This window comes from Triticum aestivum, chromosome 7B (assembly GCF_018294505.1).
Source record: "Triticum aestivum cultivar Chinese Spring chromosome 7B, IWGSC CS RefSeq v2.1, whole genome shotgun sequence".
NCBI lineage: Eukaryota > Viridiplantae > Streptophyta > Magnoliopsida > Poales > Poaceae > Triticum > Triticum aestivum.
This window is the reverse complement of record NC_057813.1, coordinates 539,055,073-539,070,273: the sequence shown is the minus strand read 5'-3', so window position 1 is coordinate 539,070,273 and position 15,201 is coordinate 539,055,073.

Genomic DNA, 15,201 nt, shown 5'->3' with positions numbered 1-15,201 from the left:
AGGCATGACAAACAAACAGGAATGAGTAGGCACAACAGGGCTCAAACAACTCCTACTCATGCTAGTGGGTTTCATCTATTTACTGTGGCAATGACAGGTCATGCAAAGGATAAAGGGGTTCAGCTACCATAGCAAGTAACAGATGAATCGATGTTGTCCTAATGCAGTAAAAGAGAGCAGGAGCGAGAGAGTAGGATTGTATCGGAATGAACAAGGGGGTTTTGCTTGCCTGGCACTTCTGAAGATAATATAGCTCTTCATCGGTGTCATCGATCACATCGTCGGTACACGTCTATCGAGAGGGAACAATTACCGGCAAATACAGAAAAACACGATCAATGCAATGCACAATATGATGCATGCTATGACATGGCAAAAATGAATGTGTTTTGAGCTAATGCAACTAAAACCAGATTAAATGAAGTTGGTTTGAATCCAAGATTCAAATTCAACTCCATATGTGATTATTTAAATGCCATTTATTTGTTTTGTCCAAAACAGAGGACAAACATTGTTCAAACATGCATGAAAATGGTACAGATGGATTCCTTGAATTTTTCTGATAATTTTTCATATATAAATTATTTAATTTGGAGTTACGGTTGAATTTCTATGATTTATTGAAGTTTTAGGCATTTTCTGGAATTTCCTGATTATTTTTAAATCCAGAAAATACTTATTGCGTCAGCCCCACGTTACAGTGACGTCAGCAGGGTCAACTGGGCTGGTCCGGGTCAAACCTGACCAGTGGGGTCAACTGGTCAGTGACACAATACTGCCCAGGGTCAATGACAGGTGGGTCCGGCCAATGACCACGTCAGCAAAGTCAACCTGACGCGTGGGGCCACTATGATTAACCTAAACTAACAGAAGTTTAAGCCGTGGTTAATTAAGGCGTGGGGCCCAGCTGTCAGTGTCACAGGGGCTAATTAGCAGGGTCATTAGCCCCTAACGACGGCGCCACGTCAGCACGTCGGAGACCAGCCGACGGCGACCACAGAACACGGCGGGGGCACGCCGGACTTGCGCTAGGGCGTCGGATTGGCGCGCTGAGGGCACCAGGGCATAGCCCTCGCTCTTGCGCATCCAGAGAGCCAAAGGGGAGGGGTTGAGGTGGTTCGAGCTCGCCGGGGTCGAGCTCGTGGCGGCGGTCGGCGTTCGGGAGCAGCCGGGTATGGTGCTAGAGGGCACGGGAGGCGGAGCTACTGGTAGCTGCAGGTTCGTGGAGGCGCGCTGAGCACACTGGTGTACTCGGGTGGGAGCTCCAGTGGCTCTGGCCACGACGGCGATGAGGCACGGCGGCGGCGAGCTTCGGCCGTGGTGGAAGAAGGAGCTAGGGGACGAAATCAGGTGCGGGGAGTGAGGGAAAGAGAAGAGGAGCTCACAGGGAGTCGGACGAGACGTTAAGTGGTCTCGGGGACGTCCTGTCGGCGGCGAATCGAACGACGGCGATTTCCGGTGGCCGAGGAGGGGAACGGCGACGTGGCGGCGATGCAGGGCTCCCGGCGTTGCGTAGCTCCATGGAGAGGTCGGGGGCGTCGAGGCGGAGCCTTTGGTCACTCTGGTGGGGTGAAACGACGGTTGTGGCTACGGCTGCGACGAGCGGCGGCGACGGCGGTCCTCGGTCGCGCGAGTGAGAGAGCCAGAGGAGGGGGGAGCGGTCCAGAGGGAGAGGGGAGAACGCGGGGAGGCTCTGGGTGTCTCCGTGGCGTCGCGAGGATGTCGGGGAGGCTGCCACGGCGAAGCAGGAGGTGGAGGCCCGGGCACGGGCGCGTCGACACGCCTCTGCCAGTAGGCAGAGGTTGAAGACAGCGGTGCCCCTGGTGGGCTGGGCCGCCAAGTGGACTGGCAGGGGGGGCTGGGCCAGCACAGGTGAGCGCCAGGTAGTTCCTTCTCTCTTTTTTATTTACTGTTTTCTATTTTTGTTCTGTTTTATTTAATTGGCACTGAATTTTAATTCAAACAGAATTTGAAAGCAGTGCCAAAACTCCCCTGGATATTTTTAAGTCACTTAATGGACTTCTCCACACATAACAAAAATATCTCAGGTCATTTGAAAATATATTCATTATATATTATGAATATAATTCCAAATTCAAATAAAATATTGATTTAAAATCAGAGCCCAATAATTCCTTAGAAATGTCCCAAAATTTTGGTTTGATTTATAACTCTTGCCAAAATTGTCAGAGCTATTTCTAGGGCATTTTGGATTTACTGATTGCAATTTTAGGGTTTCTTGCCCCTCTTTGAGGCTTCCAATTTCCCTCAGTTCAAATTTTCAGAATTTAAACATGATGCACACATGAAGCTAGCCTAGAGCATTACCAGAAGCTAGGGATGTGACAACTCACCCCCACTAAACAAGAATCTCGTCTCGAGATTCAAGCGTAGGGTAAGGTGAAGGGTAACGCAGACTAGTATAATCTTCACAATCCAGGGTGCACTTCAGTTGAACGTTGATTCATTCACCATCTTTGTCTCGAAGTCTTGCTCTGAGAACTCCAGCTAACATGTCAACGAGAGGAAAGGAAAGACCCTAAAAGAATTGTTCTTCTCGAAGGTCGAACAACTCAGGATTAACTCTCGGAATGAGACGTAGCAACATCTCTCGAGCTGAGAGACGAAGCACACCTCTAGAGGGATGGAGTGGAACAGATGATGAGGGTTCACTAGGTAGACAACAATTCCAGACTTAAGAATGTGGTGATCGGTTGTCAACGTAGCGAGGAATTGAATTGCCATGATACCATATGATGCACCTTGGGGAAGGTGACTCGTAGAAATATCCCCTTAAGTGGCAAAAAGAATTACCTTTGATTCAAGGATCATTGAAACTCTTTATACCAGCTTAAGGCAAATCATAATCGATCATATAGAGGGGTTCGGTAGAATGGCATACTCGAACTTGGATGATGTGGATTACCTTGTTGAAAACAACGTAATGGATGAATTTGCTTACCACCGGAAATGGAAGAGACCCATGGTAGAATGGCACATTGGCGGTGCAAGCTGGGAACAAAATGCAAATGCTGGGAATGATTCTGGTAACTAGGGAAGAACCCAACAATAGAGAGTGAATTCACTGTTTGTAAAGGTCATAGCATTGCCGAGGAAACGGAGAGCGCTATACAGTTAATGCTGACGATCAAACCTAGCACTTGTGCGTGCTCTCAAGAACTTGAGCAATTCCATAATCATCAAGGTTTTACCAACATCCGTGTCAAGGGTCCGGTAACACAACTTACTACCATGATGAATGGTGATGGAGGATGCAGATGCAAAGGAAGATAACACCTTCTCAGATTTCACCCTTGGCGGGGCCAAGGAAATAAAATCTGGATGATCGACCGAGAGACATTTAGCACTCCGCTTCTAATGTTCTCCTTGATGTGCTAGTGTAACCCATTCATAGATATGGTTTGATATCTAGAACATCAAGTAAAAAGGTCGGACTTCGGGATCTCAGAAATCCATAGGGGCAACTAGGGAGTAAATCCTACAAAATCCCTATGGGGGGGTGGTCAACTTCCTCAAACAAGATACTACAATAATAGGTCTTCCGGCTGGGTGTGTTGGCCACGACATCCACCTTACCGGTTATCGAGGGACCAATATTATAGTTCTTGGAAATATTCCAACCATCATATCTGCCTGAGAATCAGATCTGGTTGGTGTCAGGATATTCCAGACTCATCGAGTCTAGGAAGAAAAATGAAAGTTTGCAACACAAATCGACGAGATGACGTTGCAAGATTCTCAGGAAATGAACTACGATAGCAAGCTCCAAAACATGAGCTGGTTCTGCTACAAACATGTGAACACGTTGTTCCAGACAAGCATGCCCACATGGTAGTCTTACAATAAAACACTACCGAGTTCTGGTTGGGAGCCATTATCGAGGATATCGAAGTCTTTACGCAAGTCCATGGATTAGATCCCAAGCATAGACTTCTTTTCCTTGAACGAGTCAATTAGTGGCTTGGTGTGCTAGGATATACATATGGAATGAAGATGATCAGTCTAACAGACCACAGAACTCTTCGCACATGCATGACTGACTTGGGATGATTCCAGAGGAGCAGAAACAAACTTTCTCGAATTCATGGCGGCAACTTACATCAAATGCACGTGAACTAGAGGAAGTCACTGCTTTCATCCAAGCGTAGGCTTCATGAACGGAACACGAAGGCATTGCTTACAACGTTTCCAACTCTAGCTTAATGTTCAACAAAATCATGGAGGAGATAAGGATGTTGTCAATGGGCTCAACAACAAATCATCTGGGTTCCCTTTTAAAAGGAATTCCATAGTTAAGTGAACACGGTGATAGCATTGGTCAGACCCATAAGATATAATGGCGTATGCTCGAGGAGTCAACCACGAGTAAGACAACATTACAAACATCGTTGGTTCTGATTTGATTTGACGATAGCCCACACTCAAATCAAAGGATTGATAAGATAATAGGTCCAGCAACTGATCACAGGGACCAATCGATGAAGATATCATCTTTATTCGACACACACTACACAAGAATATCCCTTTGGAACGAACTAAGTCAGGCAAGCTTTTATCTTCCAACCCTCCAAGTTGTCGTTTAGCTTAACCAACTAGCTCAGGGGTATCTAACACCGATTCTTGGAGAGAAAGTGGTTCACAAGAAACCAACTTGATCACGAGCTCAACATAACAGTCAGGTGACAGCCTGGTGATACTTTCGAGAAGATATTCGAAAAATCACGAACCACCGATATGTTACTAAGCTCGAGAACAATCTCGCTTTTGAGGGCAAAACGATATGATCAAATGAGTGAGGACTTGACAAAATCCTAACTCATCAATCGAAGTGTGCACCAGGAAATAAGGACTAGGTAGCACAATCTATCTTAGAATGGTGATTTAATAACCAACATGCTAAGAATGAAAAATTTTGTCCTTTAACTACCAAGCAACAAGGTTGCTAGGAGTATTGAATTCACACATCACGATTCACTTGTCGGCATTCCGGTTGCATCAACACTAGGACCGAGGAATGACTAACGATGGTGAGAAGTATCACTACGTCAAAATTCATGAGAGTTGGTGTAGTTCTCATGACAATTCTGACATAAAGAGGGTAATACTCCAAGGTAGAACAGAACCAAAAGCTGGATTGGCATTTTGATCTGCGGGGTACAATTGTCTTGACCCAATCCTAGATATGGATGAGGTACTGGAGTTTGTTTCTCCTAATCATTTCAGAATAAAATGGCTCAACGGACCACAAGAATAATAAGCATTGATAACACGAATGCACAATTACTCCTGACTATCAATTGATAGACGAGGGCCAGAAAACAACTAAAGAGGGACAACCCAAAGGAACATATGTTTTTCTGAGTTGTGGACGCATAGATTAGTATGCTGAACCAAGTTCAACATGTTTCTTCCGGATAACCCATGCAGAGAGGTAGGACTGGCAGAGTCACGATTTATGAATGGAGAACTCCTCAAGAATACTCTAATTGTGATCTTTTGATCCAGTAAATATCTGCCATAAAGTGGTTCATAGTATTTGGAAGAAGGAAATACCACGAACTTCGAGGACTATCACAAGGTTACTAATATCCTAAAGGCGCTAGCAATTACTATCAACATGAAGTAAGTAGAGTGAATCTCGGGTTCAAGAACCCAGGAATAGAATACCTACTACTAAGTAGCATCACGGAATGCTTTCGAGAATGATGGCCAGAATCATCACACTGGGAGCACAAATCATGGCTAAATTACTAGATGATCCCCTAAGACACCTAGGGTCATAATACTAGCTCCAACATATATGTCAACGCAATAAAGTACCTCAACTCACTGATTTGTGTGATTAATCTGACCAAAGGCACATCGAAAACAGGAGGAAGGGATTTGCAAATGCATCCGACTATTTAGAAACCTGGAATGACTCGGACAGCATAACGGCTGTAAATGCTCAGAAAAGATTTGAGACATTCACAAAAATGGTGGCATAACCACTCAGAAGCACAATATCAAGGTTTCGAGATCAACAGTTAACATATAGAAGATAGTAGGAACTGAACTGAGGCTTGAATCAACAATCTTATAAGTCTACGGATTAGTAACACGTGATCCTGATAGAAAGAAGAGATAGCCTAATTTCTTAACCCCGCAGGAAAGATAAGATGACTCAGATCAGAAGGCCATGAGGTATAAGGAGTAAAAAGAGCCTTACGTTCCATCCCACAATCAATTCCCTTATATAACTAAAGAATTTCTAGACTCAACTTCAACCAGTTTGGCTTGGTAATCCTACAGGCAGTCAAGCTCTGATACCAACGCTGTCAGTACCCCGACTCAATGCCACATAGATCTAGCATGTAACACTTCATATCACTTTGCGGCCTCATGCACGGTATTCCCACGGGTGTCGCCTTACCTTTACCCAGGACCGTTTGCGCCTTTTGGCACACGTATATGACAGTGTCGCTAGCATCCATATGATAAGGAGCCCGGGCTGACATGGCTAGTCGTAAACCCAAAGTGGCACAAACTTACAGGGACAGGCATCCATGACCCAGCATCGAACGTGTCGGTCATCAGCGAGTGAATCCAGGCTGTAGCACTGGGCTAGCAGGACTCCGGTGAACCGGGCTGTAGCGGGCTAACAGGACTCCGGTATTACTCGCGTGACATTTCCCCGAAGGGACAGACACAGGAACGAAGAAGGACACATGCCGGCCAGCCTAAGTGTTCCGGAGCAGTAGCAAGCTACCATGGCTCGGTGGAAACACTAGGAGACATTTCCCGGTAAGAGAGGCTACTAAAGATAAACAACTAGATAGTCAGATCCCACACATACCAAGCATTTCAATAACATACACACAATATGCTCGATATGTGCAATACAACATGGCATCACAAAATGACTCTACGACTCAAGTAGTTTATTCAATAGGCTCCGAGGAGCGAGACATTACAAACATGGGTCTCATGACCCAACAATCAGAGCATACAAGTCAAAGCACAAGCGGAAGCTATCATGTCTAAGTACAGACATCTATAAACGAAAAGGGCTGAGAAGCCTGACTATTTACCAATCCTGCCGAGGCACAAGATCGTAGCTGAGGTAACAAGCTAAACGTCGAAGTCCACGTGGAACTACTAGTGAGACTGTAGTCTCTCTGCAAAAACATAAAATAGGCAAACGTGAGTACAAATGTACCCAGCAAGACTTACATCAGAACTAACTACATATGCATCATAATCAACAAAGGGGATGGTGGGGTTTAACTGCAGCAAGCCAGCTTTGACTCGGTGGCTATCCTGAACTACGACTGCAAGTAACTCTTTTGAGGTGGCGCACACGAGTCCACATATTCACCATATCAATACACCACTATGGATCCGCTCCCGTCTCCCTACGAGAAACGCCATCCATAGCACTCACGCTTATCTTGCGTATTTTAGGGTATCCACTTTCACTTGTCTATGAACTATGCAAGGGGTCCAAGTTTCCATATCCGAGGAATCCGGCTATTCGAATAGATAATGATAACCCTACAGGGGTGTACTTCTTCACACACACTCCCGCCACTTACCGCCCTGTACACGTCATGTACCTCGGCAACCTTCAAGCGGAAGCCGGGCGAGGGAGTCGGCCACGACCTGACTAACCGAACAAGTCTCTCGTCCAGGTTTATCGCCTATTCGGGTTCCATCCGCAAGGAGATCCGGTCGGGGTGTCGCTCACGGCCCCAAACGATGTGAGCAGGGTTCCCAAGCCCACCAACCGGGTGCCACTTGGTACACCGTGCCACGGTGCCTAGTCTGTCCCAAGCCCACCTGTACCGGGTGCCACTTGGTAGACTACTAACACTACCTACAAACACCAGAAACTAGTTGCAACTCCTGGACAGAGATCATGTTGATTAATAAGTCGAGAGGGGCACTTAAGCATTCCAATGTGTGGTAGTAGCTGGTCATGGATCACAAACACAGAACTCAGTTCCTGAGGATGGCTGCAATGAGACAACCCACCATGTACTCCTACATGGCCTCTCACCGCTACCTTTACCAAATCGTGTTCACACACTTAGCTCACACACAGTAGGACATGTTCACACGCCTCTGATTCATCCCCGATGAATCAGACCTGACTCAACACTAAGCAGTAGCAGGCATGACAAACAAACAGGAATGAGTAGGCACAACAGGGCTCAAACAACTCCTACTCATGCTAGTGGGTTTCATCTATTTACTGTGGCAATGACAGGTCATGCAAAGGATAAAGGGGTTCAGCTACCGTAGCAAGTAACAGATGAATCGATGTTGTCCTAATGCAGTAAAAGAGAGCAGGAGCGAGAGAGTAGGATTGTATCGGAATGAACAAGGGGGTTTTGCTTGCCTGGCACTTCTGAAGATAATATAGCTCTTCATCGGTGTCATCGATCACATCGTCAGTACACGTCTATCGAGAGGGAACAATTACCGGCAAATACAGAAAAACACGATCAATGCAATGCACAATATGATGCATGCTATGACATGGCAAAAATGAATGTGTTTTGAGCTAATGCAACTAAAACCAGATTAAATGAAGTTGGTTTGAATCCAAGATTCAAATTCAACTCCATATGTGATTATTTAAATGCCATTTATTTGTTTTGTCCAAAACAGAGGACAAACATTGTTAAAACATGCATGAAAATGGTACAGATGGATTCCTTAAATTTTTCTGATAATTTTTCATATATAAATTATTTAATTTGGAGTTACGGTTGAATTTCTATGATTTATTGAAGTTTTAGGCATTTTCTGGAATTTCCTGATTATTTTTAAATCCAGAAAATACTTATTGCGTCAGCCCCACGTCACAGTGACGTCAGCAGGGTCAACTGGGCTGGTCCGGGTCAAACCTGACCAGTGGGGTCCACTGGTCAGTGACACAGTGCTGCCCAGGGTCAATGACAGGTGGGTCCGGCCAATGACCACATCAGCAAAGTCAACCTGACGCGTGGGGCCACTATGATTAACCTAAACTAACAAAAGTTTAAGCCGTGGTTAATTAAGGCGTGGGGCCCAGCTGTCAGTGTCACAGGGGCTAATTAGCAGGGTCATTAGCCCCTAACGACAGCGCCACGTCAGCACGTCGGAGACCAGCCGACGGCGACCACAGAACACGGCGGGGGCACGCCGGACTTGCGCTAGGGCGTCGGATTGGCGCGCTGAGGGCACCAGGGCATAGCCCTCGCTCTTGCGCATCCAGAGAGCCAAAGGGGAGGGGTTGGGGTGGTTCGAGCTCGCCGGGGTCGAGCTCGTGGCGGCGGCCGGCGTTCGGGAGCAGCCGAGTATGGTGCTAGAGGGCACAGGAGGCGGAGCTACTGGTAGCTGCAGGTTCGTGGAGGCGCGCTGAGCACACTGGTGTACTCGGGTGGGAGCTCCAGTGGCTCTGGCCACGACGGCGATGAGGCACAGCGGCGGCGAGCTTTGGCCGTGGTGGAAGAAGGAGCTAGGGGACGAAATCAGGTGCGGGGAGTGAGGGAAAGAGAAGAGGAGCTCACAGGGAGTCGGACGAGACGTTAAGTGGGCTCGGGGACGTCCTGTCGGCGGCGAATCGAACGACGGCGATTTCCGGTGGCCGAGGAGGGGAACGGCGACGTGGCGGCGATGCAGGGCTCCCGGCGTTGCGTAGCTCCATGGAGAGGTCGGGGGCGTCGAGGCGGAGCCTTTGGTCACTCTGGTGGGGTGAAACGACGGTGGTGGCTACGGCTGCGACGAGCGGCGGCGACGGCGGTCCTCGGTCGCGCGAGTGAGAGAGCCAGAGGAGGGGGGAGCGGTCCAGAGGGAGAGGGGAGAACGCGGGGAGGCTCTGGGTGTCTCCGTGGCGTCGCGAGGATGTCGGGGAGGCTGCCACGGCGAAGCAGGAGGTGGAGGCCCGGGCACGGGCGCGTCGACACGCCTCTGCCAGTAGGCAGAGGTTGAAGACAGCGGTGCCCCTGGTGGGCTGGGCCGCCAAGTGGACTGGCAGGGGGGGCTGGGCCAGCACAGGTGAGCGCCAGGTAGTTCCTTCTCTCTTTTTTATTTACTGTTTTCTATTTTTGTTCTGTTTTATTTAATTGGCACTGAATTTTAATTCAAACAGAATTTGAAAGCAGTGCCAAAACTCCCCTGGATATTTTTAAGTCACTTAATGGACTTCTCCACACATAACAAAAATATCTCAGGTCATTTGAAAATATATTCATTATATATTATGAATATAATTCCAAATTCAAATAAAATATTGATTTAAAATCAGAGCCCAATAATTCCTTAGAAATGTCCCAAAATTTTGGTTTGATTTATAACTCTTGCCAAAATTGTCAGAGCTATTTCTAGGGCATTTTGGATTTACTGATTGCAATTTTAGGGTTTCTTGCCCCTCTTTATTTAGGGTTTTGAGGCTTCCAATTTCCCTCGGTTCAAATTTTCAGAATTTAAACATGATGCACACATGAAGCTAGCCTAGAGCATTACCAGAAGCTAGGGATGTGATAGAAAGGAACCCCTAACGAAACTATTCTCCTTGGAAGATGTTTCTTACTAACCATGTAATATAACATAACTAGTTGGGCACTTGTCTGTTCAAGCACTAATGACCCCTACGCCTGGTCTCCACGCATGCCCTAGTTCTTACATAACCGGAGGGTATTCGGACACACTCCAGACTCACGGGTCCCGAGGTTGAAGCGAAAAGGTCCGCCATGACAAACGATCTACAATCCGGCTAGAAGGCATTTTACATGTCATCTTAAATTACATAGTCAATTTGACTGGGTATATTCCTCTTCAATACCATCCAACAGGCTGTCTAGTTTACAGTCCCGTTGGGAATATTTGGCGGCCATCTCTACCTGGTCGTACACTAAGCTGACAGGGATCTCCTTCCCATCGGGCCCTACCGGTCCGACCTCGGCCATGTGGTTTGGGTCAGCCTTCGTGTACCGTGTATTCACCATGGCCCAAGCCTCCCTGGCGCCTTGACGGCAGGCCGATATCTTCCATAACCGGAAGCGCCGCCGCGCTCCCTTCAGCTCCTCTGCAAGCTCTCCAAGGCCTTCGGGCATGGAGACGGACGGCCACAAGGCCTGGGCGACGCCTTGCATTACCTACCGAACTCGTTCGTGCAGTTGTGAGAGCTCGGGAAGAAGGTCACCCGTAGAACCGGGCATTTCCTCTACAGGCCGACCTGTCAGCATACCTACAGACATAACTCTGTCAATCGACTTCCTCGCCGAACTCTTTTTTGGAGTTCATTCAAGAACTTACTAAAAATGCCGCGTCGAAGCCGCCAATTCTCCTTCACGGAGTCCGACAGCTGAGCACGAACATCCTTTAGTTCCTCGCCCAGCTGGGTGTTTGCATCTTGGAGATTATTCTTCGCTTGCTCACCCTCGTAAGCATGCTCTCGCCGGCCTTTAACTGGCGCAAGAGTTGTTGCTTGTCCGGATCCACTCCAGTACCATCTGCAATATTATCGTCAGATTTGCACACACGCCGCACTTCACAAACATACTTATCTTTCAAAGAATATATTACCAGAGGGGGTCTCCTTGGCCTCCCCTGCCGCGGCTAGTGCGGCCTCAAGTTGGGCTTTGCACTCTTCCAGCTCCTGGGACAGTTGGGTATTCTTTTCTGTAAGATCCTGCATAACAAATGATCCTTAAATTAGTTATTCTAACTGTTTCAAGTCTCGGGGGCTACTGACATATATAACCATCAAATTTTCTCACCCGTATGTCTTTTACATACTGCTCTATGGCTTTGGCTAGACCATTTTGAGCGGCACGGAGGTACGCATCTCCCGTATTGAAGGCATCTAACGCCTCTTGGGAGAAACAAGCGTCACGAAGAACTGTCCGGCGACACCTGCGGTTCATGGCACTCTCCACCTCGGAATTGGTGGCAGACAGCCCGTCCGCATCCTCTATCGGAGGAGCGTCCGGTGCGCGCCGCGTGCTCGCCTCCGCTTCCAGACCCGTCCTTGGAGCCTGGCTGGTGGAGGCGCGATTGGTGACCTCTCTGGATATAGTCCGGCGAGTGCTCTTTTTCTTGAAGAGAGCACAAGCATTAGTACGCCTCGAGGGAATAAAACCTTGGAATAAAATGGCACACCATACCATTGCGCCGGCGTCTCAATCCGGACTGCACTTCTTTTCAGCCCGTCGGGCCTTGATGCCCCTTGTTGGCTAGCCACCGCAGGCTTGCCCCTCCGCCTCAAGGACTTCCCCTGCAAAAATGCCATCAGTGTACGGTGACCAAAAATAAGCATGGATGGATCATTTTAAAAATGCTAGGACTTCGGTCTCGATTACTTGAGAGGCTGGAAGTAGTCCGGGATAATCGGCCATAATGGCCACCAAGGCATTGTCCTTGCTCAATTGATGAAACACCCCATCGATCAGCTCCACAGATAAGTCTGGGTCCTCTTGGGAGTCCGGGTCGAAGGACCGTTCTGGGTCCTCGGGTTGTGGAGGGGGGTGTTTATCTCCTTTACAGCCTGGTGTAGCTCCTGCGTTGAAATTGCTAGACTGAATACTTAACTATGGGAATATGAAACGGATGGGCGAGCGAAAGTGTCTGCTTACCCAGCTTGGAGGATCGTACATAGAAATTCCACCCCGTGGGTTGACACGGGGGAATTCCTCCTCTTCTCCCTTGTACAAAGCGGACAAGGTCTTTATTAGAGCAGCAGCCGAATCCGGCCCCTTGCGGCCGCACCGGGTGGCGTCGTCCTCCCCGTTGAAATCCCACATGGGGTGGACTCTATACTGAAGCGACTGCACCCCCGGCATAATGCATGTGGCCATGACCTCGACCATGGTCAGTCCGGAATGAGCTAACAACCTTATCCGGTTCATCAGGTAAAGGACATCCTTGTCATTTTCCTTCTGAGGTCTCCGTGGACGCCAACTTAGGCGCTTCTTCAAAGGAGCATTATCGAACTCAGGGAGGCCGATCTGAACAGGGTCCGGCAGGGGGACATCTTCTATATAAAACCATTCTGAAGGACAGTATTCAGACGTCTTCTTTGGGGTTCCGGATAGATATCCGGTCCCGGCGATGCGCCATAGTTCGGCTCCGCCCACTTGATATATCGACCCCTCCTGAGAACGGGGCACAAGGCAGAACAACTTCTTCCATAGCGCGAAATGAGCCTCGATGCCCAAAAACAGCTCGCAAAGGGCTATGAAGCCCGCAATATGCAATATGGAGGCAGGTGTAAGGTTGTGCAACTGGAGGCCGTAGAACTCCAGGAGCCCCCGGAAAAAAGGATGAATTGGAAATCCGAGATCTCTTATCAAATAAGGGACAAGGCATACCCGCTCTCCTTTGGAGGGATTGGGGACGCTCTCCGCTTGCTCTCCGCCATTATAGTGGCAAGCCCGGCTCGAACCGGGACCATGTAGGCTGGGGGGAGAAACCCCTTGGCTTGGAGTGCCACTAGCTCACTGTGCGGGACGGAGCATCTCTCCCAATCTCCAGGCTGAGGACTGGGGGGGGGGCGAGAGGAGGAGCTGCATCGACCGGCCATGATGGAATGGATCTCTATCGAATGCGCCCCGATGAATGCTCGCGAAGGGAAGATGGTGTGACTCGGATCTAAATCCCCATCTCTTTTATAGGCAGCTCATTTGCGCAGCTAGGGGGTAAATGAAAAAACACCCTGGCTTTTCGCATTTGTTTGACTCGTGGAAGATGGCCATCATTGGGCACAGAAGCCAAGGAGCGCAACATTCACCAGAAGCCGGACACTATTCAACAGGTATATGGAGTTTGGAGAAGAACCCGCCTTGCAATGCCGAAGACAAATCTGCGCACCGGACTCATTGTCATTGAAGCCTGGTTCGTGGGCTACTGAGGGAGTCCCGGATTAGGGGGTGTCCGGATAGCCGGACTATAACCTTTGGCCGGACTCCTGGACTATGAAGATACAAGATTGAAGACTCCATCCCATGTCCGGATGGGACTTTCCTTGGCGTGGAAGGCAAGCTTGGCGATACAGACATGTAGATCTCCTCCCATTGTAACCGACTCTGTGTAACCCTAGATCTCTCCGGTGTCTATATAAATCGGAGAGGTTTTAGTCTGTAGGACGAACAACCATCATACCATAGGCTAGCTTCTAGGGTTTAGCCTCTCTGATCTCATGGTAGATCTACTCTTGTACTACCCATATCATAAATATTAATCAAGTAGGAGTAGGGTTTTACCTCCATCGAGAGGGCCCGAACCTGGGTAAAAACATCGTGTTCCTTGTCTCCTGTTACCATCCGCCTAGATGCATAGTTCGGGACACCCTACCCAAGATCCGCCAGTTTTGACACCGAGAGACGGCTTAAGCACAGGTGGGTGTCCGTGGATGAGTCCGGATTCCGATCCGGCCTAGCGCTTAGGGGCAGGGGAGCCATCGAGTTTGACAACTCGGAATTAGGAATGCTGCCCAATTTCTCCGGCCGAATAACCGATCCTAAATCCGGGATCTAGGGAATATCCTTCCTCGAGTGGGAGTTCGGCTCAGGGAGCTCGATGATCCAGACATGATTCGTCCTCAAAATAGAGGGGTAATCTGTATGTGGTTCCTCCACTACCGCTATCTCATGGGTGGCCAGCGGGGATCTAATGTCCCTTTGGTCGGGTTTAAGCCTAATCCGGTCATGGTCCGTAGCGGTTCCCAAAGCAGCGATGCGATCCAAGAGCTCATTAAGGGAGGAGAGCTCTATCTGATCCATCTGTTTGGCAAGCTCCAAATTGATGCGAAGGTTATGAGTGATGACCCGAGAGGCCATCGTCGGCGCGACAGCCGATGGGGCGGCCATAATGAAGCCGCCAAGTCGGAGGGTTTGGTCTACAGCCAGTGCTCCCCCAGAGGTGATGTTGTCCTTGACAACAAGACGAGCCATCAAGCCTTGCAGTGACGACATAGAGGAACTCTCAATGAAAGCAGCAATGTTGGTGTCAAAGCCGGCGGATCTCGGGTAGGGGGTCCCGATCTATGCGTCTTAGGCTGGTGGTAACAGGAAGCAAGGGACACAATGTTTACCTAGGTTCGGGCCCTCTCGACGGAGGTAAAACCCTACTTCCTACTTGATTAATATTGAAGATATGAGTAGTACAAGAGTAGATCTACCACGAGATCGTAGAGGCTAAACCCTAGAAGCTTAC